This window comes from Pangasianodon hypophthalmus, chromosome 5 (genome assembly GCF_027358585.1).
Source record: "Pangasianodon hypophthalmus isolate fPanHyp1 chromosome 5, fPanHyp1.pri, whole genome shotgun sequence".
Taxonomy (NCBI): Eukaryota; Metazoa; Chordata; class Actinopteri; order Siluriformes; family Pangasiidae; genus Pangasianodon; species Pangasianodon hypophthalmus.
Genome location: NC_069714.1, coordinates 4,610,846 through 4,628,889, shown reverse-complemented (window position 1 = coordinate 4,628,889; position 18,044 = coordinate 4,610,846). Strand labels below are relative to the sequence as shown.

At 37.1% G+C, this 18,044-nt stretch overlaps 1 protein-coding gene and 1 long non-coding RNA gene across 5 annotated transcripts in view; one reads left to right on the top strand and one right to left on the bottom strand.

Moving 5' to 3' along the window:
- Positions 1 to 14,216, bottom strand: part of LOC113540309 (uncharacterized) — a 70,666-nt gene extending 56,450 nt beyond the window's left edge. For 2 of the 3 annotated variants that reach the window (XR_003404017.3, XR_008301768.1), the window contains exons 1-2: positions 12,380 to 14,204; positions 9,743 to 9,820 (exon numbers count right to left, since the gene is read on the bottom strand). This is a non-coding gene — a long non-coding RNA (uncharacterized LOC113540309). Of the gene's footprint in view, positions 1 to 9,742; positions 9,821 to 12,379 lie in introns of all 3 variants that reach the window. The other variant, XR_003404018.3, reaches the window with a different exon arrangement.
- Positions 1 to 18,044, top strand: part of cntnap5a (contactin associated protein family member 5a) — a 115,280-nt gene that overhangs the window by 16,082 nt on the left and 81,154 nt on the right. The gene's annotated exons all lie outside the window — the stretch shown is intronic.

The window sequence follows — 18,044 nt, the reverse complement described above, 5'->3', positions numbered from 1 at the left end:
TGTTTTTTTTTTTTCAAAATCTGTAGAGAGATCATGATTTTGATTCATTGACTGTTTAATCAAAGCCAACTGAAAACAAGGCCATTGCATAAATCAAGCATAATGCTGTTTTAGTGTATCAGAGTTTTTACAGCGGTGCCACCTAAAATATGCATTGGGTGGTAAATATAGAGGAGAGAGGAGAGTTCACTACAAGTATAAAAATTATGTCAGTGGCTTAGAAAGGAAAATCTATAAAATCTTATTCAATACCGATCCACCGGTGCTTGAAAATATTCTGAGAACTAGAGATGCACTTATCCAATATTCCACGTATTGGAAAAAGGAAGTAGAACGCATTATGTTTCCCAAGCACGTTTCGACAAAAAAAAAAAATAAATAAACAACATTCTGAAATTCAAAGAGCTGAAAAAGGTTAAAAGGACATTTCCATCCATTATTTCAAAATTGCTCTTTCCGAGCCGTTCTGAACCAATCCTGCCGTCCTGCTAAGACTGTGTGTGATTTCAACACAAATTGCCACTTTGTCCGCACCCTTTGGCCAAGCATCCAGTGAAACTCGAGCGAGTCACAGTTACTACATCAGCTGAGATATAACTCCACTTTTCTCATTTCGGCTTAAATGTGAGCCTGCCTGGTGACATTTCCATAAGGCAGAATAGGGGTTCGCAGCATGCGCCTCGGCAGCAGGAGCTGATGGGATACGAGTGGTGTAACGAGAGTTCCTACTCCCTTTGATGTGATGTTTACCAGAAGCTAATAGGATCGTTATCCCTCTTGCTGTGAGGAATCCAGAGGGCAACCTAGACTTGAGAGCAATACAGGAACATTAGGCATTTTAAACTAGCAATTACAGGAATTAATGATTTTAGGCATCCTTTAGTCAATATGCCATATTGTGTTTCTTAATCACGGAGCCTGGCTCTGTCTTTCCAGACATTTTTATGTGCGCAAATAACAAAAAGGCAGTAATTAGGTTTAGTACATCTTTCCAAAGCCCAAGGACAGTTCATTAAGATAAATCGAAAATAAATACAAGAATAATCCAGTCCAAGATATGAATAATAAAAGAAACAAACACAAAAGAGGAATATCAAATGATCTATAGTAAAAAAAAAAAAAAAGTGATAAATATGGCTGGGCACTAATCGCTGTAAGGTCAAAACCAAAAGCAAGCTCCTATCTTTCTGCACTTTTTTATATACCTGATGCTGATAGTAATTTTTTCTAGCGTTCCTTCAGTGACTTGGTCTCTGTTCCAGTCTTGTTTTTAACATGTTATCGCCTTTGCATCACCGCAAGTGTGCATCAACATTCTACATTGCTCAAGTTGCCACTTCCAGCACAAAGGGATAGTTTCTGAAATAAGCCTAAACTTGTCAGAAAGAATATCATTAAAATATTTTCCATGAATTATTCTTCCATGGAGCTATTTTGTCTTTCAAGCTGCTTATCTAGTTCCCTATACTTGAAAGAAGGTCATGTGATCAGTCAAATTTAAGAGAATACAGTATACTGTAGGCTATTATGTATAGTTTATGTAGAAATATTAAGTTTCTCATCAAAACGTGATTTCACTGCTTATACTAAATATAATTAAAATAAGTTTTTACTGATTACTGATTTGATTTATATAGAGAGAGTGTGAGGAAAAGTTCTAATTATGCTATGAAATGTTGTGAGGATGCGCTGACAGGAATATGTGCAGGAGAATAATGTAGAAGTAACCGTCTCTGCTTCACTACCCTAGTGATTTGGGTTCGAGCATGTTGCTGGGCTAAACGCTTTGAAAATACACGATCAAATCATGTTGGATGTAAGAAAAGAAATTGTGTTAATCTAACGCAATCCAATCACGTGGAACCAATGTATACAACTGAATTAAGTAAATCCAATTAGCTTTTTTTTTTTTTTTTTCCCCAGTGACCAACAACAGAATTCGTTGGAAATTTGTTCCTACCTAGTGTTAGTATGGCATTCATAATAAAGTGGATAGTGAACGTATATATTTCTGGTTTATATTTTCATAAACAGCTTAATCTATCACTTTTTTTGTTGCTATTTTGTAAATGAAATTCCATCAGACTGCAATGCCATCTTGGTGTTGCTCCTGAGGTCTACAGTTGCGTTTTATAATCCTTCAGGCGTCCAAGTGGTCATCTATCAAACGTCACTTGAGCTAATAAAGCACTGAAACGGCCCTCAGGTTGCTGAGAAGAAATAGTGGGGAGAGCCTGGGGCCTGTTAAAATTCACATCGTAAAGCTGCTTTAATCCAGAGGTTTCTAAAACTTTCTTTTTTAGCTTCTGCTATTGTCATCTAAACAAATACTTATACCCAGTGGCACTTCCGTCTTTCCAGTCTAAGAGAAATACAGGCAAGAGAAACTCAAGTCACTGCCTTGCATCCTCCATACCCTCACTGCAAACTGTCCTTAATATTTCACTCTCTACTTATCGTGATTTCATATCGATAGCTTGCTATTTGGCTACAGAGTCCCTTCCTCATTGGCTTCTTTCTCCACGGTAACCGTGAGATACTGTTACGATGTATAAGAAGGCCTTGTGGCGCTGTAATTTATCTTTATCACCTAGTTTCAAGGCTCAAGGCTATGCCTTTTCATTTTCCAGACCTCGCTTAGGAGCACTTGAGAAATCTGCAATTTGCTCATGAGCGGTAGTAACACTTTAGGGGGCACCTCTCTATTCATGGCCTCTTCACATGCCTTCCTTATTTGGGCTCCAAACAAACCAAAAGCGTGACTCTCCTTTAGCCTGGAATGAGAGTAAAATAAGACGACGACGGGAAAAGAAATCGCTCAGCAGGGGAGAAACCGGGCAATTTGCAGGTGTCGTTGAATCAGATCTCCATGTAGAGGAGAGTTGTTTGGGTGAGTGCGCTGCCTAACGAGCACATGCCATTCCGAGACATAAAACAAACAGCCTTCAGAGTTACTAGTCAAAAATGCAAACAAAATATTGTTGATAGATGATGTGGCCAAAACTGAATATGGTTCCCCATGGAGAAAAGGATCTCAGGTAGACTTTCCATATGATTGTAAAAACCTATAGTATATAAAAAATTGAAAATGAAATGAAAATAATCTTGTAATTGCTGAAATTGTGCTATTCTAGTCACAGTCTTTTAAAAGAGTCTTTCAAAAGGCTGTGTCTTTATTGCCTGTATTGCATCATGGTGTTACATTGCACTTATTCCCGTTTGTATGTGCAGTTCTTCATTAGTGCAGCAGGCTGTTTGGCTTCTGTAACAAGGCAATTCCCCTTCACGCGATCAATAAAGTATCTGTCTTTCTATATAAATCTGTCACTGGTGCCATTACAGATTGACCCGGCAATTGGGTGTCGCCTTCACGTCGCCTCATTTGTGGCTCTGTTTACAGTAACAATCAATTACATGGAATCACAAAATTATGTCCTCAGAATCCTGACAGATGCTCTCGCTGGTAAAGAACATGAAAAGATCACCAAAGGTCCGGTAAGATGCCGGCCTCCTCGACAGGAACGTGCTTTCATGTCTTTGTGATTAATGTGAATCTCGAAACAAAGATCACCCGCCTCCATTTTTAACGCTACCGGAACACTTCTGGCCTTGTACCCTTCAGTGACTGTCCTTCTCATTAATTCAGAGCTCCTCATGAGACACAATCCACCCAGAAATAAGCACAGCTGGTGTCGCCTAAATCTGAAAAACATACTCAAACATTCATAGCTGGAGATAAAAAGAGCAGTTCATCAGTCCTTTATGAGCAACACTAGCAAACGTCATGAAAATATCTAACAAAATTCAGTTTATTACATTTGTAAAAGTTTTTTTTTTAATGCATTTGTACGTATTTGTATTTTTAAGTGTATTTTAAATTACATTTTAAGCTGTACTTGCTCCTGACTTTAAATTAAAATAGCATTTAGTTACTAGTTACAAAAAACTAATGTGGTTTAGAAGCCAGTTAGGGACTGTGATGTAAAGCTGGCAGATATGATGATATAATATCAATATCTCAATACACATTTCTGACATACAGAACATATTGATACTTTTTTTTTCAGTAATCTAAAATCGTAAATGTTAAAAATTTAATTTTAGATTTTTTTTTATATAAACAAATGTATTATTTATATATAAATATATATATAAGTTAATGCATCAGTACTGTATTGCTGCCAGTTTGTGAGGAAACCTATCCAGTATATCATGACACGCATCACATATCATAGAAATACTTTCAGAATCGTGATGTCGATATGAAGGTTGGACGATATGACATAAATATCACATCGTCCAACCTTCATATCGACGTCTCCTAGTGCTGGGGACGGGACTTATTTCATTCCCGTGGTGGCAGAATGCACCTTGTGCTCATCTCTTGATACACCGTCACTTGTCCATCCACAACTAGTGCGAGAACCCAGAAAATCAGACCTTTTAAATGTATAGTTTTAGAGGCCAGATAGTGATGGGAGGTTTACTGGGCTGTAAATGAGAAACCAGAGAAAACTCTGGGGATTTTACAGTCTCATTTCTCCCGCAGCAGTGAAAAACTACAAAGGCGGCTGATGTATTTGTCTCTGCACAGAAGTTCGTACAAAACTATCGACCTGTAGCTGTGATTTGCAAACTCCTTAAGGCGGCTTTTATTCACTATTTGCTTCATTTTCAGGTTTCTGTAGGATTATTTGGGTTACCTGAAATTGGCGTACAGAACCCAGTAGTAGTACGATAGTATGTAGATCTTATTCACTTTCTCTTCCAAGCTGTGAAAATGACCAAAATTGACATGTCTATAGAGCTTCTACTGGCTGATAAACAACATGAGTGTGTTCTAATGTATGGAACAACCCTCTAAACACCCCCATTTCAACATGGGGGCATGACAACTTTGAGACCTCGTTTTTTTCTCCCTTACCACTTTAGATCATATGTTCTGTTTTGTCTCTTTTGTGCTTTGCTTTGTCTGTATCCCGAAGAGTAGACTGGCATGAACAGTTTATTCCAGGACAACCGAATGAGCCTTAAAGCTCATTCTGTATAATTAGATGCATATATCGAATATGGAATTTATATATATAACAAAATGTGAGTCAGATTTCCATAGTTTGAATAATTTCAGTATTCATTTTCAGAGAGGAGATGATGTGAATTTTGCATTTTATTTCCAGTGTTTCTAATTACCATCAAAGATAACTGCAGGCATAGAGAAATCCTCCTTTTCTGGAAGGAGACCTAGAATGCTAATATGTTCCCTCAACACTAATTGAGAAAGGCCAGTTTGCCCTTAGCTTCGTGAAAAAAAATAAATTGACCCCTCTAGTCTGTTACCATTAGTTGAGTCTGTTCTGTTCTTCTGCTGATTGCTGACTTTAAAGATGAGGAAGAGGGGGAGAAAAAAAAAAGTCAGCCATTTTGTTTGGAGGTCAAAAAGTCCCAGCGTTACGGTCGGCCACCACTTTACGACATGCCAGCTGCCACGAGTGCCTGCATTTAATGTGCTGACAAAAGTGAAATATAATTAATGCGACCGCCGGCTGCGCGGGCTGAGTCACCGCTGCAGTTGGAGAGCTCATTTCACTGTAGGAGTCAATGAGGCCGAAGACGAATGATTTCTCATTGATGTGACAATGGGCAGGGAGGCTTAACGCAATATTGCAAACGTTTGTAAAAAGGGATGAAAACCCACAGGTCCCCAAGGGCATTTTTTTTATTCAAAGTGTTTGTAAAGGAGTGTTTGAGTTATCTGTTCAGTGTAATTTAAATCCATATGTTGGGAGAAGCCAAACAAACGCATTGACTCAGGTTATTATTAATTAAGTTATTTTACGCCCACATAGCAGTGTTCAGGTAGAACATACTCAAAGCATGAATGAAAAAGTACTCAAAGTATGAAGAATGTAATCCAGTAAAAATTAATTAAAAAAAAGTCTTCTCCTTAAGTGTGAATGGATTAGTTTCTCGCTTCTACTTATTACCTAATTCCTCTTCACACCTCATACAAATTCAAACCTTTAGAAATCTCAGTACTTTACGTCTGTACTTTTTAGGCCTCTGTCCTAATGAAAAAGTGTTGGATACTTAAAACTAAAGTTGTCTTATGTTTTTTATGCATGTAGAAGTCAGCTAGTCAGTGTAATGATTTTAATAATAAATAAATAAATAAATCTCCAGCAGTTTCCAAATAGAGTTTTGTAACTCAGATGATTTATAATGGTGCAGAGACGAGTGAACATTTAGTCTTTACCTGCAGTAAATTCAAAACAGTAGGAATGGCTTCACTTAATGAGAATATCTCTATGTAATAATGGCAATAACTTTCACATTTCTCCTCCTCGGTCATTACATAACAAAATTTACACTTTAAAGGCGTCCCGCTTCTAGAAATACAAGTGAAACGCAATGCAAACCCGACGTAATTTTTACTTAAGACAGTAACTGTAATGTGATTACAAGAATACAAAATACAAGGCAAATAATAAGGTAGCGGGAATGAGTTACTGCACTGTATTACCCCCTGACAGTGCAGGTAATACTTAACACACAATTATACCAACTTGCAGTGAGAGCAAGTCACTCGAACTCAGTTCTCTAGCCAAAAACAAGCCTGATTTTTTTTTACTAGGCTTTTGTGTAAGTGATAAAGTATAGAGTGTGATGTTATAGAAAAATATCAACAACGCCTTTGACTTGAAGCTACTGTTACTACTCCGAAGTTGATTCATTTGAAATAACAGCAAGTGTTTTATTCCTCTTGTACTACATTTACCAACAATTATAATGAATTATTAATGAATGACATGTCATATTTATCCGTTTATAGTTACATTTCATGTTGTGGAATGTCAACAAAACAAATAATATCCTGTCATGACATCAACATGCCACCATCAACTGTCTTTCTATTATTCAGAGATTCATAGGTTTGTTTAATCCAAATTCAGTCATTCGTTGTCTTTAACATGATGTCCCCTTGTCCGTATGGGAACTTATCTGATTCCTTCATGGCAAAGGCCACTACCACAGTTACTCTTGCTTCTACTAGACACAATGCCATCAGGAGCTCAGGTGTACTGATATACTGACACTGGTCATCAAGGATGTCCGATCTCTATCTGGACAGCTTGTGAGCTGTTAATGGGAGTCAGACAACAATATTATCTGATGATTTTATGCTACTTGGATATTATAAGTGTAAGCAGTAGTGTAATTTTGCACATGCTGTACACAGCCATTTATCAACAATAAATATAAAGTTGTATTTTTGACTATAAAAACATTATTACTGAATTACAATTGAGGTTTCAGAACACATATAGTAATGACTACATAAATGAAGAATGTACACTATGTATATATATATATATTTTTTTTTTGTTAAATCAGGTTTTTACCAGTGATCTAGATCTCTCAGATCGTCAGATATCACTGAGGCTGAATTCTGGAAAACATTTCATATTGTGGAAAACTAGGTTTTGACCACAATCGATTGATTACATTTTCTACCAATAATAATAGTTTTAACATCTCTACTTCGAGAAAAATATATTTTACTGAAATGACTTTTTTTGTGTGTATTTTAATTTAAGCTGCTTTCTAACCTGTCCTTGGCTTTCTGCCTGCAAAAATCAAGCCAGTTGAACAGCTGCTTTGACAGGAACAGTGTAAAGATGTCTGAAACCTTGCTAGTGATGTACGAGTTCCCTCACACAGCAAAGGTCACAAGTTAATTGTTCTTAGGTAGCTACGTGCAATAAGTGAGACAGATATAAGCCAGAACTTGTCTGTTTGCAATCAGAGATAAAAAAAAAAAAAAAAAAAGACATTCATTCAAAGAGATTTAGTCAGCAGGAATGTTAGCCATAACAGAGATTGAGACGAGTGAAAAGACGACAATGATGCTGATAATCAAAGCGAGAACTCATTTCCTACTGTAAACTTAGAATGGTCACTAATGGTGTTTTTCTATGAGTGGATTAGATTATAAATGTAGAAATAGGCAGTGTGTCTTTCAGTGGAATTGGAATAAAATCTAAATGCGATTTTCTACTTTTTTCCACATTTGGAGAGTAATCAGACTTTAAATTGCTAGAACTTTTATTTCTAGTTGAGATTCTTCCAAAAATCTGTGTATAATCTGTATACAGTATAAAGTCTGACAATGTGAATGGTTTTCCAGGCCACCACAATTACGACTAAGGATTCTTAAACGTTAATTAGCCCGAGTAATTGTGACTAGGTGATTATGTATTAAGTGTGTATCCTTGCATAACACTTGCTACAAATGCAAAAGAAGTTAATTACTATATCAGAAAACAGTTTATTCCAGGACAACGGAACAGAACAGAACAGAAAAGCATGAAGTCATGTCAAACAGGCACCGCGCTACAGGAAGTACTGTGCGGTAGTAACGGCATGAGAAACTGACTAGACTGATTTAGATGTCACACTCTGTTCTTCATCTGTCACTTACCAGTAATTCACGAGACATATTGTGGGAAAAGGAAAAAAAAAAAAAAAAAGAATATCTGTACTTGCAGTGAGTGAGGGAATGCACTGTACCTTTTTTTTTTGTATCATTTCCATGAAAGGATTCAAATTTAACGGAGCTTGAGTGACTGATAGTGGAAAAAAGCAAATGCGAGAAGGAACGATATGAAGATAGATAGAACAAGTCAGAGAAAAAGAGTCTGGAGAGATTTGCTGGCGATGGGGTAAATGGCTGAGCAAGTCATGTAAGAGGATAAAGCTGTGTGTGTGTATGTGTGTGTGTGTGTGTGTGTGTGTGTGTGTGTGTTTCTGTCAGGGAAAGGCTTTTTGTTTTTAATTAGCAAGCAGCTGGACGCTCTTGGAAGAGATCTGCTGACCCTTTGTGCTTCCCCTCACTTTGCTTTTGACAAATTTAGGAAGTCATATTTTGAACTATAATACACTCTCTCATTGACTCTTTGTTAGCTTCTTGTAAATGCCTCTCCTCTTGTGTCAGGCTGTGATTTGAATTCCAACAACTGAGCTGAAGTGAGTGGAGTGCCTGGAGGGAAGAGGGCAGGAGTATAACGATCACACTAATGATAGATTAGAGCAAGATTAGTGCTTATTTCCTGACGTCTGGGTATAAGTGGTAAAAATGATGGGGAGCCAGATCACAGCTGAAACACTTGGGAGCTAATGGAGTTAGCACAAATATGAGACTAAGCAAAACTTAAAAGCAGCATCTGAAGTACACCGTGTTAATTATGGACTGTTTACGGAGTTGGTGACTTAAGCCCATAAGGCAGGTCAATATTTACACAATATTTACAATATTAACTCTTTTTTTTTTTTTTTACCACCACCTTTAAGAGCTAGCACTTGCCTTTAAGCCTGAAAAAAATCAGGGATAGAAAATGCAGACTGAAGACAGAAATAGCTTTTTGTCGCCGTCTAATGTAATGATTTTTATTTATTTATTTTTTTTTAACGTTGCATATCCAAAACATGAATTCCCGCATGAAATAGATCTGACCACAAAGGACAGTGGAGCTGGACTTAACCCTGTTCCTCACTTTTTCCTTCACGTGTAACTGAGACGTGCATGCTTTAATTCAGGATAGCTCTCAAGACTGGAGTTGTGTCCGAGATCTGAATATTAATGTGCGTGAAAGTCAGTTGGAGTGTGTTCTTGCTTTATCTGGTTGACGAAAAAAGAAAAACAGAAACACCACCACTTTGGAGACTGCGTATCAAATGTGCTCACCTGCCAGGCGTTTCTGAATGAAAACCTGATCACGTAATCTCCTTGTCCCTTACGCCGGGGCTAGTGCATCCATCTAGACTGAATAAAAACACAGGCAGATTCTAAGCCAAGATCAGGACGAGGCAGGGTCAAGAAATACACTTAACTCACAAGCAAAACAAGGAAATGCTAGGGAAGTGGCTAAGCCATGCTAACCCACTGTTAATACTTAATATAACAAAAGGGAGAGTACAGTATAAAATCACTATCATGAGCTATTTAATGGTATGAGTTTTGAAAAGTAAAAAAAGGCATTAGTCATTAGTTTTTGTGATAAAACAGCAAATCTTGGTAGTAGACTCAGACATTTAGGCTTTACTGTGCGTAAAACAACAAACACCACCGATATGCACACTTTGCATTTTCCTAATCCACTACTCCATGCTGTCAGTCGGTCTTTTTATAGTGCTTGGATTGTAAGAACATAATTTAATAGGGCCTTGGAAACATGCTGAAATGTTTTGTACTTCCGCAGATAGGATAGAGCACATTAGCAGGAAGTGACAGCGAAGCACAAAGCACTCGCTCAAAAGTTTTAGTGACAGCTTTGCTTATGTGGGAAGCACCCTCTCAAACTCTCGTTTCTCGCCACCTGACGTCAAATGCCATCACTACCCACCTGAGGTACAGACGTTTACATACACCTCGGATAAAGATGTTCAGCCTCAGTTTTTCACAACTCTACACATCTCATGTTACCATACATTTCCTGTGTTAATCTACTTAATTTCCATAAGACGTCATTTCAGAATAATAGCTAAGACACAGATTTATTTCAGATTTTTAGTGGGTCAAATGTTTACATCTAATTTGTTAGTATTTGGTGGCATTGCCTTTTGAATTGCTTGAACTTGAATCAAACTCTTGAGTTAGCCCTAACCTTTCTACAAGCTTCTCACAATACTCTGCTGGAATTGTGTCACAGCTCTGGAGGTACGCTTAAGATCATTATCCTGATAGAAGACCCAGTTTCGTCCAAGTTTAAACTTTCTGGCTGATGGCTTGAGGTTTTGCTTTAGTGTTTCTAGATAATCTTCCTTCCTCATGATGCCATCTGTTTTCTGAAGTGCATCAGTCCCTTTTCCAGCAAAACACTTCCACAGTAAGGTGCTGCCACCCCCATGCTTCACAGTTCGGATGGAGTTCTTCAGATTAAAAGCCTCAACCTTTTTCCTCTGAACATTATGGCTCAACAGTTCAATTTTTGTTGCATCTATCCAGAGAACACTCCTCCAAAAGGCCTGTGACCATCTTCAAACTTCAATCTGGCTTTTTTATCCTGGTCTTGTAGTAGGGGCTTCTTTCTTGTGTGACGTAATGCATAACTCTCTTTATGGTAGATGTACGTATTTGGTACCTGATGCCTCCAGCTCCTTCAGCAGTTCCTTTGTTGTTGTTTTGGGATTCAGTCGAACCTTTTAGTCCAAAGTTCATTCATCCCTGGGATTTAATGTGTGCCTTCTTCCTGAATGATGGAGTGTCTGTGTGGTCCCAAAATTTTTATATTTGAATAGAATTGCTTGTGGTACCTGCAGTTGATTGTAAATTGCCAGGTTTGTGGAGGTCCACAGTGTTTATTTTCTGAGATCTTGGCTGAGTTGCCTAGATTTTTTTCCTGGTGTCAAGGACAAAAAGACACTGTCTCTAATGGTATTCCCTTCATAGATGTGCCACATGTGCTCCCAGTTAAGGCCTAATTATGACAATTTGCTGATTAGAATGCATGTAGTTGTGAAAAACTGGGACTGAATATATTTAGACTAGGTGTATCTATACTTTTGGCATCAACTGAAGGTCATGGACTTGGATGGATGTAACTTAAAAACCCATTTAAACAAATAAAAAGTAAAAACATCAATAACTTCATAACTGATCACTAAGTCATTGCCAGTCATATTAATTATTCCTTGAGCAAGTAGCTGACATTTCCTATCTGAGTGTCATCAAAACACTCAATAGTAGTAGAGCAATCCTAAGGTTTTCACAGACATATAGATGTATTGGAAGGGAGCCCAGGCGGTCTCACTTCAAATATGTATAAGGGTCAAAGGTGACTTCACACTTAGAGGGAGGTAACTAGCTGAACATATGTTACTTTCCAGCTGGGGATTATTTTGAACGTGAATCGCATGTCCATTATTTCTTTCAGACATGATTATTTTTTTTTAGATATAGCACAAAATTAGTTTTCCCTTACACTGAAACCCTTGACAAACAAGGCTTGACACAATGGTGTTTTTTCCAAGTTTTTTTATATGTAGTGTTCACTTAGTCCCAACTTCTACAGAACTATTATATTTTATTACTTACAGCTTATTTGCATTATATTCTATTTCTTATGAGCAGTTTTAAAGAAATTTCTCTACAATACAAAGCATATGTGAATTAGGCTATTTGACAAAGATATAGGTTTCTCCTGTGGTTTCTTGCACCTTGTACAACATTTCATCATCATAAAACTATTTTTTTTTTTTTTTTTTGGTGCAGTCTGCTTTGTCTGGATTCAATGTCTGAAAGATATATATATATATATATATATATATATATATATATAAATATAAAACTATGTTATAGGTTTTTTAACATTCAGTATCTTACTTTTATTTTCCATTTCTGAATGCTCATTCCCAGATTCCATTGTAGACAAACCATCAGACTTGTGAGCTGAAGAGCACAAACAAGACCAAAACTGCACAAAACTGAGATGCATTTAAGGGTGAAGTGGTGATTAGTAAATGAGGTGCAGGTGAGTGTGATTAGTGAGCTTGCGAAGAGGAGTGGGTTGGCTGAGAGAGGGGTGTGGTAGTCAGCAGGGGATTCTGGGAGATGGAGTTCTTGGAGGATGTGATACAGACATTCATCTACCAGATGTTCTAGGATCACTAATGCTATAAACTGTAAAAAAAATAAATAAATAAATTATTTTGTGTGATTTTTGAACATCATAAACATTGTATTTATTGTAAAAGCTCCTTATATACAGAATAGTATACTTAAAACATTTAATCATAAATGGTTCTTTTTTTGAGCATTTATGCAAGAAATTTAGTATTCATGAAAATCCCGTAATTTCAGAAAATCGTATCATAATCGTGCTCAAGTGTGTGTAAATTTACGTGAACGAAGACTAACTAATATCAAACACAACTGAGCTGCTTCAAATCATATCATTTGTATGGATAATGCACTTTTATATACGGATTATGCTGTCAAGTTTGTATTTCAATTACACTCACACACATTTAATGAACATTTTGTAAAAATCCAGTCATTTTGTATTAATCACATTAATTAAAGAAATATTAAATATTTAAGAAATAATAAAAAAAAGCCAACATAAATCCATAAATTAAGACAATTAAGCCCAGTCATTTCATTAAGAAGAAATTCTGTAGAAGGATGAACCGTAAAGGCTCAGCATATAAGTCGGTTCTGTTTTTCACGGCATCTTCTCTTAATGCACTGAAACAGTTTATTAGAGGCGGCACTAAGTGACCAATAAGTGATATCTGGCCTGTCTCAAGCTGCAGTGTGCCATATACTCGCCAACATCAGTCTCCTCCTCGCCAACAATGCCGTCTCCTGCTTTTCCAACACTGGGGAGGGCACATGCGTTTATTTGGAAATCATCAACCTTGGACATCAATGTGTAAAAAATATGTGTAAAGATGTTTTGAAATGTGTTTTCACTCTTCTGAATTTTATCTCTAGAAATATCCCATGTGACACTCAGAAGTGCGAAGCTTGACTGATAACCAGAAATCACAGTTAATAAATTTCTCTTAATTTATGCGTCTTGATGAAGAAAAATCCCTGACTCATGTGGGGTTACTGAATTCATTATTATCACAGTTCTATACTCAAAAGAGGTTAAAAAAATACTCCATCTTGACAGAATTAAGTTAAATTAGGTAAGTCGTCACCTAATGAAAGTTTTAGGTGCCAGGTGATTCATCTTTATTCATCTCAGTTTGTTTATCCATTCCTTCTGGACAGGAAAAATATATTAACATGCATTTGACTGGAAATTGCTTTAATAGTATACATCAGTAGTAGGATGGCTATAAATACTGACATTCAATTATCCCGGTGTGTCTTATTCCTCTGTGTCACGACCATTGCTTTCAGTGAGATGCTGTATACTGTAGAAACTGAGGAGACTGTGCAGGTAAACAAGTCTGCAGTGCTGCAGTGCACGGGTACTTCACCTCCTTTCACGTCAAGGCTATAAGTATTCTAATGAATTTTCATAAGAAAAACTATCATAAGAAAAACTATTGGCCATTAACCCTACTCTTAACCAGGACTCAGTTTAAAATGTAGAAGGGAGGGGAGAAGAAAATCATTTCCCTTTTCTCCTTGTTTATCCCATATTATTATTTTTATTATTATTATTAATTTCATCCACATTTGACATTGAGACCATTCTGCTGTGGAGTAATTGGGATATTTTTATGCATGTATATTAATGTATATTAAGTTAGGATTTGTTTTATATATATATATATATATATATATATATATATATATATAGAGAGAGAGAGAGAGAGAGAGAGAGAGAATATATAATGCAACCTGCAGAGATAATCAGGTTTACTAGGTTGGATTGATTGTTTACAATCCAGTCACGGTTTTAAAATCTTCCTCTATTTGATCCATTTCAACCTGTGGCCAAATTGTAAACTGATCCTACTTCTACCAGATTGTGTTTCACATGTTAGAATTGTTTTAAATCTTACGTAAATCTTAATGTATGTAGTATCCTTGCTCTGAGCATACTACAGCATACTACATACAAATAAGATCTGTTAGAACCACAGTCCTGGTAGACATCTGTATTGCAATACAGTGTTTTTATAAGTGCAGCAATCTGAGCACATGTAACACCAGTAAAAAAAAAAAACAGTCATGACAAGCTGATTAGTGGAATTAAATTCAAATATTTCGTTTTATTTAACATTAATCCGGCTAATACATTAGTGCAGTAAGCTAGCTAGATTTTTGCAGCCCAGATTATTGATTGATTGATTGATTTTTTTTTTTATTATTTGACCACTGCCCCAACCCTAACCTTAAAAGATACTTTTCATATGATATGGCTTTTCAGAACTATTCAGTAGTACTAATTTGCCCTGAAAGGGCAAAAATGTCTATACTACAGCTGGTAAGAAAAGTGTACTAACATCACGTTCATATACAAGTGGCTGCTCGTCCATGGAGCACTACCATATTAATCAGCTGTTCATCACACTTTCGAAGGACTGATGGTTGGGGAAAAATGTTATTTGACAAATATACGCAGATGCTCTATTAAATTTTTCGCCGTTTTAGATGTTGTACAGTCATGGAGCAACGTGCTCACTGCCCCACCAAGCTCCATAGGGTTATAAATACACCTAGTGGTCAAAAATGGGAATAAGCTCTAATAGAGAGGAAGTGGGGCAGGATTCCTGCTGCCCCTTCCTCACTTTCTATGAACATTTTCAGTAGAGGAGGAGCAGTGGACAGGACCGTTAATGACAGGGATGCCAGGTTGGAGGTTTTGAGTTACTCCATAGCCACAAAGACCTTGTTGTACTGCACGTAATCATAGTTAAATCTAACAAATTTCTGCAAAAAAAAAAAAAAAAAGGTTAATGATATTAGCTTTTCTTTGTGTGCCTCAAACACCATGAGAACAGTAACGGAAAACACACCTGTTGTATTAAACACAGCTGAACCGAGTTAGGTCTAAACCACTCAAAACAAGCCGCTATACTGTATGCTGGATGACTTCATGTTGTCGAGCTTTAACTGAATTTTATGGGGTTACTCTAAAAATTCACTTGATAGTGGCCTATAGCATAAGTCAAGTCTGATAGCCTCTTGACTTCATTTTGTTTGAGGCAATGTCATTTTTAATGTCGTCCTGCCCCACCAAAATCTATAGTCATGAGTTGTCACATACACACATATGTATGTGTGCATGCTTGTCTTACTATCCTTGTGAGGACTTTCCATTGACATTACTATTAATGCAGATAATTAGTGCTATGTTATACCTAGACCTAACCTTGATCGAAGCTTTGGCACTTTGGTTTTAAAATAGGAGCTACAGTTTTTCTCATTGGAACCATCCAACTACCCCTACAATGTCAAAACTATCTGTTTTTTTAATCCTTGTGGGGAGATATGTTCCCTACCAAGATATCAAAACACACACGGGAATGAGACATTTAAGAAGGAACAGGTGTGAGCCGTGATCAGTGTTAGTGCTGAGGGTGGAAGCGAGACGCGAGTGAGGAAAACAGGACGCAAACAGGACGATTCTGACAACAGCGATGACACTAACTGCTTTTTAACCCTAATTACTTCCCTGCCTGAAATACGCAGGCCCATTTCCCATCATTTCTACAGCAGTATCCTTCTGCACTCTTTTGGATAGCCTCTAGTGACCCATAAACCCGATTCTGTATAGCGTGTCTCTCAGGTTTTCTGTGGAGAAGAATGTTTTTTTTTTCCTTCACACAATTTCTGATGTCTTAAGGTTAACACTAATCAAACTGTTCTACATTAAGTTTTAATTCATGCATAAATAAGTAAAAAATTGGGAGCAATATTTCAATGTCTTTCTTTTTCCTTTAAGATATTAGAAGCTTTATTGTTTTATTGGCAGCACAAATGAGAGAGAAGCACTCTTCGAATTCACAGATGTGAATTTGAGCAGCAATTGGTGTGAAGTTTCCTCAAGTACTAACTATCCCATAAACCTAAGGTTTTTAGAAAAACAGTTATGCTGGATATGGGATGGGTTTACTGGTTTGGTCTTAAATTCCTATACACAGGAAAACCTTTTATGGGATTCTATCCTCTTATTCACTGATCCAGTGAGTGAGTGAGAGAGAGAGAGAGAGAGAGAGAGAGGATTTGACAATAAAGGCAATTCCTACTGCTTAGCTTGGTATTCAGTTCAGGAAGTAGCTGCTGATGTCATCAATCCTCAGTTACTCAGCTTGCAAGTAAGACCTGCAGGTACATTTTAAGCAGTATCTGCTTTGAGTAACTCCTTTGGGTTCATCTGTCCCCTTAGAGGGTTGAATCACTGCAAACACAAAATTCCTCTGACTGATCACCTTTATCCTGGATGACTCCGCCCACATCCGCAGGTCACAAGGCCTCACTGAATGGTTTGATGAGTATGAAAATAATGTAAATCGTATGCTGTGGCCTCCACAGTCACCAGACCTCAAGCCAACTGATCACCTATGAGAGATTTTGGATCAGTGCAAGGCAAATCACTGGTTAATGCACTCGCTTTAATATCATTGTCATCATTGCTATAGTAACAGCTCATGCACGGGAGCTCCAGATAATCTAAGCCTAATAATAAAAAATAAATTTAATAACGTGTTGTTTTTGAACAAAGAAGACAGTATAATGATTGATATGGTGAAGCTTTCTCTATGCAGACATTTTTTTTTTATCCATTTCAGGGTGGTTATTGTATTTTTGCTTTATATCAGGCCACAACGCACAATCCTGTCACTGAGGTCTAGTCTTGCATACCAGACTTCAAGCATTCTTTATGTTTTTCATCAAAAAAAGTCTTTACTAACCTTTTTTCAGTCCAGTTAGTATATCATGCTTCAAAAAGCAAAATGTTTTAAAAGTTTGAAAATGTGAAATCCAGTGCAGAGAGCCAATCAGGTTGCAAGCTTCAAGATTCTGAAGCTTGTGGCCTGAAATGTGTACAATAGATATTAGATGTTGGCCCACGAGGCTGAAACTAACTCAAATTTGAACTAATTAGTTTACTATTTTACTGGACACCTGACCATCACACTCATATCTGCTTTTTGAATATCTCGTGTCAGATGTAGTCCCTCCTTTACTGTTATAATAAGCGCCACTCTTCTGGGAAGGCTTTCCACTAGATTTTGGAGCGTGGCTGTGGGGATTTGTGATCATTCAGCCACAAGAGCATTTTGTGCTACCAACAGTTTAGGGAATTTGGGTGTGATGGTCAGATGTGCACAAACTTTTGGCCGTATATTGTATATCTAATCTGTAGAAGATCTTCAGAAGCACTTTGCTTGAAGAGCTGATGAGAGATGTTTGTCTGAAACATTCTATTAATCTGGAAACGTTTTGTGTCTCAGTGTCTAGCTGTACATATATTTAGGGCATACAGTAAGAAATAAGCCGAGGTCAGATCTCAGACAGATGCTATAATCAGATGCTTATCCAATCTTCTCTATTAAAGGCAGGTAGAGATCAAAATCAG